The 15,821-nt window shown below is 41.8% G+C and overlaps 1 protein-coding gene across 3 annotated transcripts in view; it reads right to left on the reverse strand.

Moving 5' to 3' along the window:
* Positions 1–15,821, reverse strand: part of OSBPL1A (oxysterol binding protein like 1A) — a 266,965-nt gene that overhangs the window by 232,482 nt on the left and 18,662 nt on the right. For 2 of the 3 annotated variants that reach the window (XM_027068657.2, XM_015076139.3), the window contains exon 1: positions 9,774–9,997. The exons of the other annotated variant lie outside the window; for it this stretch is intronic. The gene's annotated coding sequence lies outside the window, so the exon portion shown is untranslated. Of the gene's footprint in view, positions 1–9,773; positions 9,998–15,821 lie in introns of those variants that run through there. 3 annotated transcript variants of the gene reach the window in all.

Below are 15,821 nucleotides of genomic sequence, written 5' to 3' on the forward strand. Positions count from 1 at the left end.
TAAAGAACAAATTGATGGTTACCAGAGGGAAGGTGCATAAGGGAAAGGGGGAAATCAGGGATGGAGATTAAAAAATACACTTATCATGACGAACAAAATAAAATGATAAAAATAAAAATAAACCTTACCCACTTAAACAGTCCACAGTAATATATTAACCACAATGGTTGCTCATAAATGCTGGGACTGGGATTAAAATGTACCTAACAAATGTTTATTAATACCTACCAAAGATGGGCTGCCTGCAGGAGGCACTGGAGGTACAGTGATGGCGACACAGTCTCTGCCTCTCAGAAACAGGCCAACCATCAGACCAACATGTGCCACGAACAGTAACGTGTTCAAGGGACAGGCCAACCACCAGACCAACATGTGCCACGAACAGTAACGTGTTCAAGGGACAGGCCAACCACCAGAACAACATGTGCCACAAATAATAACGTGTGCAAGGGACAGGCCAAGCACCAGAGCAGCATGTGCCACGAACAGTAATGTGTTCAAGGGACAGGCCAACCACCAGACCAACATGTGCCACGAACAGTAACGTGTTCAAGGGACAGGCCAACCACCAGAGCAGCATGTGCCACGAATAGTAACATGTCCAAGGGACAGCAGCTGTTCAGGAGAAAGCATGGTGCGTTCTTCGTCTGCATCAGTTATAGAAGGAATCACAGAGAAGGTGACGTTTAAGCTGGAGCCTGAAGAATGACGAGTTCTTTGGGGCGCCTGGGTGGCTCAGTCGGTTAAGCGACTGACTTCGGCTCAGGTCATGATCTCACGGTTCATGAGTGCGAGCCCTGCATCGGGCTCTGTGCTGACAGCTCAGGGCCTGAAGCCTGCTTCAGATTCTGTGTCTCCCCCTCTCTCTCCTCATGCTCTGTCTCTGCCTGTCAGTAATAATAAATAAACATAAAAAAAAAAAAAAGAATGACAAGTTCTCTAAGACCAGCAGCGTGAAGAAAGTTGCTAATGTGGACAACCCTGGGTGAAGTTGTGTGAGTCCATGCTGGCCATGAGGAGTCTGAGATTCCTGTGGGAACTGGAGAAGGATATGTCCAGAGAGCAGCATGAGGAGAAGCATGCAGTTGTAGGCTAGAATTCACACAGCAGGACTTTCAGCCAAGCAGTGGTCATTAAAGTCACAGGAGTAAATGAGATCCCTCACCTAGAGGAGACCAACATTTAAGGGGAAGGAGGCCTGTGACTACAATCTAGCAGAGAAGGCCTAAGGTTGGAAAAGGGGACAGAAAAGGGTGACAGCATCGAAACCAAGAGAAGACCGAGTTTCAAAGGGGCCAGATGGGTGTGAAATGGTAAAGGAAACACAGGACCAGGTGTGAAATCACTGATTGGTCTGGTGAATCGGAGGTCACTGATGAGCTCAAGGGTACATCCAGTGGAAATGACACAGGCAAAAGCAGATATAGGTACACTGAGGACTGAATGAGGGATGCTAAGGAGAGAGGACACCAGACTCCTTTAGAGGAACTTTGTTCTGAGGAGCTAGTGTTAGCTCCAGAGTTAGGATAGCTGGGCGCGTGTTTACAGGCTGTGAGGCAAGGGCCAGAAACAGGAAAAGCTTGATGTATAAGAGAAAGGAGGGGTGCCGGACTGAAAAGATCCTAGAGGTGCCTAAAGTAAGTGGATGAACAGCCTAAGAGAAGGGAGCATGGCACTGAGGCCAGGGACAGGGGGATGGTACTTGAGGGGCCGGTGGGCAAAGCTAGGCAGCCCAGGAAGATCTCCTGTCCTATGGCCACCAATTTCCTCAGAACAGAAACAGATTCTTAGGTATCTTAACAGGGGAAAGAACCCTTGCTACAAGACAGGATGGGTGGGTGGGGAGGTGTAATAGAGGCAAATAAAATACAGATTATTTTGAAGGGAACCAGGCCAGTTAAATCTCACCAAAACCAGGAGAAAAAAAAAATCTCTTGTTGCTCTCTGCTTAACTCCCATAGATTTTAATGCAGGTGCCTGTTTGATTAAAAAACATTCTTGAAGCAATTTGGACATTCTGTCATTTACAAAGCAATTTTAACACCACATCTATCAAAACGAATTAGTCTATCAGCAGGCCAAGCCAATTCCAAAGCTTCGCAGACTGTAACATTTAGGACTTAAGTAGTATCCTTAATGATAAATCCAAAATGCATTTTCCTTACATTGCTCTTGTAAACTTCTATTACCCTAGAAAGGAGTAGCAGGGGTAGGAAGGGGATTGACACTTTCTCCTATAGAAACAAGTCTATAAAATCACATAAACATTTAAATATACATGTTTTTTAAGGTTTATTTTGAGAAAGAGCACAAGCAGGGGAGGGGCGGAGAGAAAGAATCCCAAACAGGCCCCACACTGTCAGCAGAGAGCCTGATGCGGGGCTCAAACCCATGAAGCTGTGAGATCATGACCTAAGCCGAAACTAAGAGGCTTAGAGCCACCCAAGCATCCCCAAATCACATATACATTTAAAACTTACATCCGTGAACAAATCATTGCGTGTTAGGAGCAGAAAACAGTAAGAATATATTTTAGCAAGATAATTTCTCAGTGGCTCTAACACAAAAGTTAGCACAACTCCAAAAATGTCTGTAATTTAAAAACTCAGTAAACTTCCTAAAATGCTAGCAGTGTGGCCACCATATTAATCTCTATGTTCCTTCCAACTAAGCTACAAAGAAACTGTTCCAAACCAAGGCATAAAACCATTCACGGCAACTTCTTTCTCCATTCAAAAATCACAACTCAGAGTCCACTGCTGAGGATGAAGACCTGAACTTTAGAACATCCACCAGGATCTTAAACCATGTGCCTTCAGCGGGCATCCAGGTAGTCAGCACGGGCTGGGAAGGTGTCCAGCGTGACATGCCGAAGAAGCTGTGGCTCCCCTACCAGCACCAGGACCACCCTCACCTTCCCTAGCACTTGTGTCCCACAAGGAGATGAAGCAGCAAACGTTTCATTGAGGGCCGACAACATCCCAGGAATACTTGTCCTGAGCTTTGCTGGCTCATTAATGAGTAAAACCGGGCCTTATACTAGGGGGAACTTATAAATACTGTAGGGACAAGTATACAAATCAATTACTATCCACCGCTCTCAAGAAGTCTGACTTGCCCTCTTCATTCCCAACCTCAACTAGATCCCTCACCATGTTTAGCACACACCAGTCTGCAAGTACTCATGTGGTCATTTCTTTGGCTCTCCTTACACTGCACTCCCTGTAAACTTGAATGGGGACAAGGGCCTCATGTCTATTATGTTCCCCATCATATTCCTAGGACCTAACAATGTGCCTAGAACACAGCAGGTAATCAAACGTTAAACAGATAGAATGGCAGATGAATGGATGTGGATTCAGTTCTCTGAGAACAAAGCAATCATGCCTCCCTATAGGAAGGCCTAAAGGCAATGCCTTTAAGTGGGACACCTTTATCTAATAGCAGTTAATGAAGGTTCTTTTTAATTTTTTTAATCTTTATTTATTTTTGAGAGTGAGTGAGTGGGGTAGGAACAGAGAGAGAGGGGGACACAGAATCCGAAGCAGGCTCCAAGTTCCAAGCCATTAGCACAGAGCCCAACGCAGGCTTGAACTATGAACTGCGAGATCATGACCTGAGCCAAAGTCAGACACTTAACTGACTGAGCCACCCAGGTGCCCCTAAGGAAGACTTTTTCTTATAGATCACAGAAAAAGAGACCTTTAAAAAAATCTACTCTAGGATTACTGAGGATTACTATTATTTAACTTGATGCATCTCTAATTTATAAATAAGCTGATATCTATGATTAATAGTTGACTTTAGAAGAAAAACAAAATAAAAGAATCCAAATTCACGTGCTGAACAGATTTTTAAAACAAACATTCTTTGGAATCATAAGCTTATTTCAGAAATAAGCTGAAATAAGCTTCGTCCCTGATGTGTAAGAGAAAGAAAAAGACAAGCAATCCCTTAATGCAGCTGATCAGAATGGATCTGAGCCACAGCCTATCAGTATTGTATTTTTCATCATCACTCTGTGGATATTTTCAACTGCTCTTTCCACATTCATGCAATTCCAAGCTTTCTAAGATTAATGAGATTTTTAATGACCAAGACAATGTTTTCAAGGCACTAACTAGACAACTGTTTGAGCTTCAAAAGCTGGGAGGCTACAGACTATTTTGCCTTGTTTCCTCACCTCCCAGGTCCACTGAGGCCAGGCTTCTAAATTATTTTGTTGTTTTATAAACACTGTAAATCACCTAATTAGACTGGTCCCCATACTTCATAGTCTGTGCCACTAAATGCCCACTCAATACAACAAATAAATTCTGTAGCCCTTACAACTCTGAGATCCTGGCAAAGACCCTAAAACTTGGAGCCTAAAGGACAGTCATAACTTGCTAAATCTGGCTGGAGATCAAGCTGAATTGCTACTTTTCCTTAGTATTTAAGTTTAAGGTCTATAGAATCGATGTAGAAAATTCCGGAGAAATCAAAGATAATGAAGTTTGAGGTGCCTGACTGGCTCAGCTGACTAGGCTTCCAACTCTTGATTTCGGCTCAGGTCATGGTCTCAGAGTTCATGAGTTCAAGCCCCACATCGCACTCCATGCTGACCGTGTGGAGCCTGCTTGGGATTCTCTCTCTCCCTCTCCCTCTCTCACTGCCCCTCCTCTGCTTGCTCTCTCTCAAAATAAACAAAAAAAAATTAAAAAATAAAAACAAAGATAATCAAGTTCAACAATCAGAGCTTATTCACCTGAGTATCATAAACTCAAAATATTGTCTTCGAGTTCTTAATGGTATTTGAAAAGTTAATATTCAAAGACATCCAGGCTAACTTTATTCAATAATACACATAATATTTAACTGGGTATATAAAATGTCAGGAAAGTATAGCAGTTTCTCAAAAATTAAGAGTTACCATAGGACCCACAATACACCCAAAAGCGTTAGAGCAGGGACTCAAACAGATAATTGCTCACCCATGTTCACAGCATCATTCTTCACAATAGCCAAGAGATGGAAGCAATCTAAGTGTCCAGTGACAGGTGAATAGAAAAAATGTGGCATATACATACAATGGATTATTAGTCAGCCTTGAAAATGAAGCAAATTCTGACACATGCTACATGGATGAAACTTGCACACATTATGCTAAGTGAAACTAGACACAAAAGGACAAATGTTATATGATTCCATTTCTATGAGGTACCTAGAATAGACAAATTCAGAGAGAAAACAGGATAGTGATTACTCGGAGCTGGAGGAGGGAGTGGGTAGTATTTAATGGTTACACAGTTTCTGTTTGGAATGTTGAAATAATCCTAGAGATGGGCAGTGGCAATGGTTGCACAATGATGTAAGTTACTTAATGCCTCTGAATAGTATACTTAAAAATGGTTAAAAGGGTAATTTTGTTACGTATATTTTACAATAAGAGAAATTCAGGAAGCATCTGAAATATGGTTCTTATAGTTGTCAAATAGCTTTTGTACTATTAAAGTCAAAAGGAACCTAATTATTCAAAATTGACTACATATTGTGATTATTTAAAAAATTCTCAGGGGTGCCTGGGTGGCTCAGTCAGTTGAGCATCTGACTTCGGCTCAGGTCATGATCCCACAATTTGTGGGTTCAAGCCCTGTGTCGGGTTCTGTGCCGACAGCTCAGAGCCTGAAGCCTGTTTCAGATTCTGTGTCTCCCTCTCTGCCCCTCCCCTGATCGTGCTCTCAAAAATAAACATTTAAAAAAAAATTAAAAATTCTCAGATACTGCTTTTATGCTTGGTATTATTACAACAATATTTGAAACACACTGTATGCTAGGAATTTGAATAATGAGAAACATTAAATGTAATTATGAACATATTTTACAAAATCTAACATAAAAATCCGTAGTGCACTTAGCACTGCTTTCCAATGTAGCTAGCTGCTTAGTGGTATGAGTTATTTTTTCCATTTTTTTTTTAATTTTATTATTTTTTTTAACGTTTATTTATTTTTGAGACAGAGAGAGACAGAGCATGAATGGGGGAGGGTCAGAGAGAGAGGGAGACACAGAATCCAAAGGAGGCTCCAGGCTCTGAGCTGTCAGCACAGAGCCCGACGCGGGGCTCGAACTCACAGACCGTGAGATCATGACCTGAGCCGAAGTCGGACGCTTAACTGACCAAGCCACCCAGGCGCCCCCCCATTATTATTCTTTTAATGTGAGGGAAATATTAAAAATTGAACTATGTAAAAAACATGGCAATAGCAAGAAAATAAATTTTGTCCTCATTCTAACTCCTAGCAGTGATTTCTCTAATACAATCATATTCCTACATGTACGTATGTACATATATACACATATAAATGTATGTATACAACTATAAATTTGGGATAACAATTACACAAATACATTGTTTTAGAAACTCAACAGTGGTAGATTCATATTTAACTTAATGCTGATTTTAGAAATGAAAAAAAAAACGGAAAGTACAGAGGTAAAGTTATTTGCCAATAAAGCCAAAACCAGAATCTAGAACTTCTAATCAAGGCACATTGTTATTAAAGCTATACATTTCATAAAACTCAATTCGGCCTCTAAAACTAAAGGCCATTGATTCTAGTTATTGTTCCTGTGTGAACATTAAGAAAGTTAAATCTGATTTATGCCTTAATCCTCTCATTTTTAGAAGCCTTATTCACTAACTAAAAGAAGGTAGCCAAAACATAGCAATTTAAGGAAAACAAATTATCAAGTCTATTTTAGGAGGCACTTACTTCTTTCTTTCAAAAAGGTAAAGTTCAATTAAAAGTCACTTAATTTTTAATTCAATGAAACTTTATAAATTCCTTCCAATAAGACTTTGTGCACTGATAAACAGCCTTGTGTCCTTGGGAGGAGAAATGATAGAGAAGTAGCTAAAATTGTAGTAACACTACAGTTTGTAAACTGTAGTGAGATTTGACATATTTATACCACCTTCTCTATTCATACTTGTTATACACCCACATGGACTTAGATGCTATTCCACCATAGAAGAACAATCCCACTTCCTGTGTATTTATTTTACCTTTATTTGGTTGAAAGTGTTAATCAAAATTTGTGAAAATTATGTAAGCTTCTCGGCCTTGCTTTATGAAATCGTTTAAGCTAACCTTAGGTTGCTACACATTTTATGTGCTTCAATAACCAAGAACCCTTAGATGCAACCCTGATTTGCATTTGAACTGGATAGATTCTTAGAACTGTTAACTACTGTTTCAAACAGTTTGGATCTGTAGAAGCAAAGGGCAGACAAGTCCACACATTAGACAAATCCAGTTTTGGATAGTAAAAATACTCTAACAATGAGCTTAATTGTTACCTTTTAATGATAAAATTCCTTAAATTTTAGATAAAATGTATTTAAATGTTTTCCACTTTTATTATTTCACATTTGAAAATTATCTTCCAAACTTAAATTATGTATATATAATACTGACCCATTATCTACCATATAGTCAGAAGTTTCTCTTTAAAGAAAAACTTTAAATAACAAAGTGAAAACATGTGGTTACTTTCCACTGTCACATGATAGGAAAATGGACAAAGACTGTTTTCACTACATAGGAATTTCCTATTTGCTGGCTGATATGTACAAGAACTCACAGCCAGTGACCTAGTAGTTCCTCTTACTAAAAGCGTAAAAATTGTATGGTGACAGATGGTAACTACACTTATTGTGGTAAGCATAGCTTAATATACAGAATTGTGCAATAACTACGTTGTACACCTGAAACTAATCATTATATGTCAACTATACTTCAAGGAAAAAGCTTTAAAACTACTTCTAATACTTGCCCACCTTATTAGTGGTTGAGATCAGATAAGTGAGGGAAAATCCAACATTTCTAGGGATCAAGAGCATCCTAAAAGATACTTCTATGGCATCGTGATCATCAATATAAACTGCACAGACTGCATCTTTTCTATCACTTCATTAATGAATTCTGGCAAGACTGGTATAAGCTGGTGACTACACTGCTAACACCCGCCCTCTTTCTGGAACTGGAAAGAACTTACTAGTCATCAATAAAGTTCTGATTACCACTAGACTTGGCTTGAAAGAACTGACAAGGTTCCTAACCCCTTCAAATTTCTCATGTGCACTTGCTACCTCATTCTTTCCTTAAGCTGATTTCTACCTTCTACTACTTTTCTCAGCGAATACATGGAATGTACAATACCTCAGCTTCTTAGCGAGGTCAAGAGGTAAGAAAGGGCCACAGAGTTCCAACCTGAAAAGATTATGATTAAATATACAGATGTTTCTGTAAGTTAAATAAAGCCACAAGAAGAAAAGTTTTAGTTTATCTAACAGACACTGCGCCCTGTTATCCCTCAAAACCAAAATAAAACAAAACCAGCTGTATTCTCCTACCTGTTGATTCTAAACATGTATTCCCCTTTGTCCTAAGGGCAGAGTGGGGGGAGCGGTGCTTTTGTAGAAACATCCAGCTGCTCTGAATTACAGGTGTTAAGTACACTTGAATAATACCGCCAAGACCAGGATTAGCCACCCGCCATAAATTTCCACTGACAAGATTCTGCTGAGATATTTAGCAAGGGTCATCTGACAAACTGACCTTGGCAGAAGACGACACAGAATTACAGCAACTGATTCAGATAAATCTACTCAACTTGCGGCAGTTACCTCCTGTTTTGACTATCAAATTTCAGTGCTGCCAGGGAGAAAAAGGTGATAAAATTTAAAACTGTTACTGACACTTTTCTTGTCTCCTGTAGATTGTAGATAGAGCCCCTAGTTTAGAACTAGGGGATGCAGATAAGGTGGATTTTGTAACCATTCTGTAATTATCACAGAGATCTTTAAAATTTTCAGCTGCGGGATGCAGAAATTATACCTACAATACTGGCTGCATAAAATTTGTTGTTCTCAGGGTTAGAACGCAAACATTGCTAGCCCTCAAAATAAATCCACAAAATTATTTTCCAAATGCTTAGTAAAGAGGTGAGGATATTCCGAACTCTATCAAGAATGCAACAACTACAATACTAAGGCTTCAGGGAAAACGCATCACTGATTTTAGGCATTACCAGCAACTATCCACAAGAGCCTAGTAACTAAATGTGCTAAATTCGAGCAGTCTCCACTTAATACCACATTGCCAGCAATTCAACTTCACAATATAGTCTGCATAAAGCAACGACTTTGACAACGAAAAACTAATATTAACTAAATCAGAATAACCCCTTTAACGCCTTTTGCCAATCAATAGGGCCACCAGGCAAATGAATCATTGTTTCTACTGTGCAGCTGCAATCTTTCATACTGTCTATCCCTTTGATAGTCTTCCATGCTGGTCGAAGTGACCACGAGGTACACCGAGAGAATGGTCACATGGACAGCTCGTGACTTCCACTGAGAATCAATCCTCTCCTCATGGTAGTAGGAAACTAAAAGTTATGATGCACACATCAGAGTACCGAGAAAGCACACGGCCGATGACCTGGTAGGGAATGCATGTAGCACTAGCACAAGTCGTTGCACCCCGAAGGGAAGTGCAACAAACGCCAGCATCTCGCTACTTTTAACAACTAAGTTCGTTGCAGCATTGGAGAGCCGGCGGCCACACGGTAGCCGAGCCAGGGGTGGGAGCCCAGCATCGCCACAACTCAGTCCTCGGAGACGCGCGCGCGAGGCCCGCGCAACCCCCACCAGGGGAAGACAGATCTTCCCTGCGCACCAGGCAGGGGGGAACGCGCTCGCACAGGAACCAGGCACGGAAACTGACCTACGCGGTCACCCGGGCTCCCAGAGCTCCCGGGGTGGGGGCCACGACCGCAGGCTTCCCCACGTCGATGAAGCGGCCGTCACCAACTCTGGCTGGCACTACCGGAGGACTCGCGGCCCCGCGGAAGAACTGTCTCCCGAGTCCCGGAGCGGGGCGGAACGCGAGACAGTCAAGCGCCACTCTGCGAGGTGACGCCGCCCCTCCCCGCCGCCCGCGTCAGGAGCGCGCGCGCGCGCCCGGTTTATTTGCGCGGGGCCCGTGCAGCACGTGACCGGCGCGCTGGCCTCTAAGCGTGCGGATAGCACGCCGAGGCCCCGCCCCCGCAGGCCCCGGGCCCAGGCTTCGACAAGGGCTGCCGGGAGTTGCAGAGGCTCGTGCTTTTCTATCCAAACCCCTGACTCAGAAGAAAGGGTGGGCCTGATACCTACGAGCTGTGGCGGGGAGAGAAATGGCCCCCTCCCCGGCCGAAGTGAATATAAATACTGGGTTCAGGCTCTGGAAATTTGTCAGTAAACAAATACATCACACAGATGCCCACGTTTTTTCTTTCCTTGACTTTACCTGAGGGAACTTAATTGGCTTTGTGAATTGGCTACACCTCTTTTTCTTTTCACGTGTCAAAGGATGGGCTTAAAATGCCATACAGGTGTAACTGTTACAAGATAAATACCAGCGAAGGATGCTTAAAGAGATGAGGATTTACAAAGTTTCCCTCATCTCCTCCCCCCACCCCGCCCCCGCATCAAAAAATCTTTCATGAAGAGTCAACCTCTTCAGACTCCATTCTAACAGGTCTAGCCAGAAGCCTTAATTACACCGTCTTCAACATGAAAGTTCAAACTCTAGTATAATTACAACTTTTAAAAAATTATGCTTGGGGCGCCTGGGTGGCTCAGTCGGTTAAGCGGCCGACTTCAGCTCAGGTCATGATCTTACGGTCCGTGAGTTCGAGCCCCCGCGTCGGGCTCTGCGCTGACAGCTCGGAGCCTGGAGCCCGTTTCAGATTCTGTGTCTCCCTCTCTCTCTGACCCTCCCCTGCTCATGCTCTGTCTCTGTCTCAAAAATAAACGTTAAAAATTTTTTTTAAAAAAAATTATGCTTAACCAAAACAAAGGGAATTATGAGCATGTGAAAAATCTTCCAACTTTTTTGTATTTTCCAATATATTTTATGAACCTTTTTGTAATGAAAAATTAGTAAGTAGGTATTATTTTTTAAGGGGCTGTAGTTTTCCTGTCAATTCCATTTTGAAAACATGTATTGAGAACTTATTATAGGCCGGTTGGTCATTGCGCTACATGTGATACATCTTTTGGCAGATTTCTTAGAATGTTTTTAGAGAACACCAGTAGCCTTGCTTGTATTTCCCAGGCTAGTATCATCTCTTATTAACAAAAAAGGCACTTGGGTAGCACAATACTTCAACTGCAAAATGTGTGGTAACTGAGGCAGTCATATTTTCCTCACAAAGAACATCAGGATTTATTTTCTAAGGATACTGAATTATCTTCCCAGCCAAAATAAAAATTGACCATTGAAATAATTTTCCACAAAATTATATGAAAGGCTGCATTCTCGCTATGATATTTAAATGCCTAAATTTACTACTCTCGTTTTTTTTTTCCAATTCACTGTACTCTCTTGAGTTAGTAAATGAAAACAGATCCTAGCCAAATAGGAGGATGAAGGTAATAGAAGGTAATCATCATGTTTACTAATAAAAGAAGTTCCAATCTTGGTAAGATCACTAATTTTTCTGTATATTTACAGCAGTCTCTTTGGTATTTATATAAAGAATCTTTAGGAAAAGGTATCTCTTTGGCATTTTTATTGCCGACTAGTAAGATGAAAACACAACAAAGGTGTTAACAATTCTTACTGTAGAACACTGCTGTCCAATGGAATTTTCTGCATGGAAATGTTGAAAACGATGGAAATGTTCTATAATTCTATCTTGTCCAATATAGTAGTCACATGAGCCTGCTGAACTCTTGAAATTTAGCTAGTGTGACTAAAGATCTGAATTTTAAATTTTATTAAATTTTAATTAATTTGAAGCCACATGTGGCTAGCCACTACCATACTGGTGAGTGCTGTTCTAGAACAACAAAGAAATCACTAAATTTCCCCAACCATGGTATCCTCTTTCTTGAGAAAACGTTTGGCAGATACAGAACCTCTGGAAGCAATAATTTCTCCAAACTCTTTTCTGAGCTTTTGAGAAAGTAGGTATTTTAATTTTACAGACAGAGCACATTAAAGTGACTGTATCATGCATAGCTACAATGCGTGTAAACAGAAATAGAACTGGAAGCTCTAGATGTATGGCAGGGGCTTTGGGAGTAACTAAGCCTTTGCCCTGCCATTCCCATGCCTGTCTGACCCAAATGAAAAATTTAAAAAAAAAGAAAAGAAAAAGAAAAGGTAGCTATTGTTTAGGCCATGATATGCTTCAGAATTGCCCACTGCCTGGTTCACACGAGATCTACCTGGTACTCTTTCGTTTGCTTGATTCAATAAACTTAAGAGCCCACGGCTTTCTACCCCTGTTCTCCTCCCCACATCCCAACTATTCCCTCCAGACTACAGTACCTGACGTTTGTATCCCTGCAGTTTTGTCTTAAGCCTGAAACACCCCAGAATGCACTTGGTGCATTCCATGTTTTAAAAACACTCTCCTGGTGCTGGTGTGACTTTGAAGTGCTGCAGGAGCACACTAAAGGCTTGTTAAATCTTATTAAAAGGAGGATTTTATAGACCGAGGCTTTGGGGAGGACTTTGGGTAATTACTGCCTGGAATGCTGAAAAAGTAGGTCAGATGTCATCAGGCAAATCTAGATCAATTGTTGAGTTGGGGGAAATTAACCATCCTCTACACCTACATATTAAGTACTTTGTAGTTATTATGAACTCCAGACCATAAATGCTATGAGGTCATTGGAGGTTTTTCTCTCTTTGTGATTTGTACCATTACAGTTTATTTAACAGCTAAAATAAGGGGGTGGTATATTTTCAGATATTAAATTACTTTTATCTAAGACTTCATTCCGCACTTAACCCTCTGTTCCTAGGGGTGACAAGTTACAGATGGCTACATAACTCAACTTCCACAAATGATTGATTTTGCTGGGTCTCCACACAAGAAGCTTAGAAAGGTCCCCTATACCTAGAGTTTATTGGTTGCAAGCAATGAGCCCTGACCCTGGCTACCTGAAACAAATAGGGAATGTACTAGAGTATCAAAGAAAGCTGAAAATCTGGCCTGGCAAGGGCAGGACTGGGGCACTTGCAGGGATTACAGCAGGAGGAGCTAGTCTATAGCTTTTCCAGGAAATAAGAGTAAGTTCTGATTATTTTTGTTTTCCTATCCTATCTTCAGAAGAGGGAAATTCAAGAAAGAGAGGGAGAGATGGACTTTGGGCTCCTTGGCTGACAATCTCACAAGATTACCTTCCATAGGAGAAGTAGCTCCTCACCTACACACACACACACACACACACACACACAGAGAGAGAGAGAGAGAGAGAGAGAGAGAGAGAGAGAGAGAGAGAGGGAGAGAGTGTCCTGGTGCAGTGCTATAACCAGAAGAAGGGCCAATGGTTAATGGGCAGCCACCATCACAGAAAAACCCTTTATAGCCTCTTTTTTTTTTTTAATCAAGCCTTTCTCTTTCATAGCTTGTGACATAAGCTCCTTGGGCAATATTTCCAGCTGCACCTTTAGCCCTTAGCTCTATTCATCATGAGTAAACCCTGTTTTTCCATCCAGTGTACCTGACAATTAAATGCTACCCCTTCTTAGAAGTCACAGAGCTTGGGGACACCTGGATGGCTCAGTCAGTTAAGTGTCCAACTTTGGGTCAGGTCATGATTTCGCAGTTCATGAGTTTGAGCTCTGCTTTGGGCTCTGTACTGACAGCTCAGATCCTGAAGCCTGCTTCGGATTTTGTGTCTCCCTCTCTCTCAAAAATAAAAAAACATAAAAAAAAAAAAAAAAGAGGAGTGGCCAGGTGGCTTGGTTGGTTAAGCATCCCTCTTTGGCTCAGGTCATGATCTCACAGTCCATGAGTTCAAGCCCCACATCAGGCTCTGTGCTGACAGCTCAGAACCTGGAGCCTGTTTCAGATTCTGTGTCTCCCTCTCTCTCTGCCCTTCCCTCGCTCATGCTCTCTCTCTGTCTCAAAAATAAATAAAAACATTAAAATTAAATAAATAATTAAAAAAAAAAAAGTCACAGAGTCTGCCCCACCCAAAGCCCTGTTTTGAGAACTTGCTTATGCAACCTACTATCCTTGGCTCAGCAGAAGATGCAGGGTCAGGGGATAACTGAATGGTACCTTTCTATTAGGTTTAACAAAGATCTGGTAGATACTCTCTGCCCAGCAGAAAAGGTCTTTACTGAGTAGCATTAAACTATCTAGATTCCCACTGGGAGTATTTGACCATGAAAGTATACAAGTACATTCTTTAGCCAGGGTACATGCATAAAGGCATAGAGGTAAGTGAAGGCAGAGAATAAACAGAAACCATAGGATGGCAAGAAGGAGAGTAGAAAAAGTTGATCAGAAATAGAAGCAAAAGTGGAGAGAGAATCATAGAGACCCCAGAGTGCGGGAACACTAGAGTAGGGAGAGGCTCCTTGCTTGAGAGGGCGCCACCTGCTGGCACAGTTGTATCTTCAACATCCTTTCAGAGCCACAGAGGTATTTTTGCTTTCAACAAATCCTGCTCTTTACCGGATGAAACCTGAGTGCTGCTCTATTCCTTGAACCCAGAAAGAGCCTAATATATCACTCCTACCCCCTTCCCTGCATTCAGCTCTCTTGTTCTTCATCTCTAGCAAACAGCCCTGTCAATACCGCCTTTCTTTTCAAGAGCCACCTCTTCCTTCAGGGTCTCTACTCCTCCTTGCTCTTCTGAGCCTTCTAAAACACATCTATCTCTTAGGGCACCTGGGTTAAGTGTACGACTTCAGCTGAGGTTGTGATTTCACAGTCCTTGAGTTCAAGCCCCGCATCAGGCTCTGTGCTGACAGCTCAGAGCCTGGAGCCTCCTTTGGATTCTGTGTCTCCCTTTCTCTCTGACCCTCTCCTGCTCATGCTCTGCCTCTCCCTCTCATAGAAATAAACGTTAAAACACACACACACACACACACACCTCTCTTCCAGATCCTCACTAACCTCCACTATCTGTTCTGAGTCACCTTTCGATACCTGATACAGCCAGGTCCAAGGCCCTACTCTCGATGAGTTGCCATAGAATGAAATACAGTTCATTTACTGAAATCATGAAGATCTCAGCATGGGGATTTGACGGGCCAACCTTTGGGCCTGAATTGTAAGTGTAGATCAAATCACAGACTCCTGGATCTTAGATTTGGAAGAGCCATCAGAAATCAGCTAGTCTAACCACAAACCTAAGCCACGTTGTCCTCAACCACATTCTAAAGAAATATTTCCCCCAGCCTCAGGCTGGGGAATTCATGAACAGGCAGATCACTGTTTCACAGTGCAGCTCAATTCCCCCCCCCCCCCCAATATTACTGTTCGAAGTTCCTCCTGCTGAGGCAAATGCTGGCTCCACACAGCCCTCACCTGTTGGTCCTCAAGATAAAGCCGAACCTTTTAATTCCCTTTTCCCAAGCCATTCTTCTAAAAAGCTTAAAGATACGTGGGGATCAAAGAAGATGATAGGTAGGGTAGTTTTTTCTGAACTTTAAAATACACTACAGATGTACAGTATTATTCTTTCCACTACTGTAAATGCTTTTCACTCTTCTTCATACCCAAAGAAGGAAGATTCCTAGACTTCACAGTGCAGCTTGAGGGGGAGCAGACCATAGCACCCAGAATGTGCCACTTTGGCATGTGGATATTTTCAAGTTGAAGACAATGGGGATCCAGAAGATTCAAGAAGAGATTTTTACTTCCCTCTTTAAAAAAATTTTTTTTTAATACTTATTCGAGAGAGAGAGGGAGCGTGAGTGGGGTAGGGAAGAGACAGAGGGAGACACAGAATCAGAAGCAGGCTCCAGGCTCTGAGTTGTCAG

Source organism: Acinonyx jubatus, chromosome D3, assembly GCF_027475565.1.
Source record: "Acinonyx jubatus isolate Ajub_Pintada_27869175 chromosome D3, VMU_Ajub_asm_v1.0, whole genome shotgun sequence".
NCBI lineage: Eukaryota > Metazoa > Chordata > Mammalia > Carnivora > Felidae > Acinonyx > Acinonyx jubatus.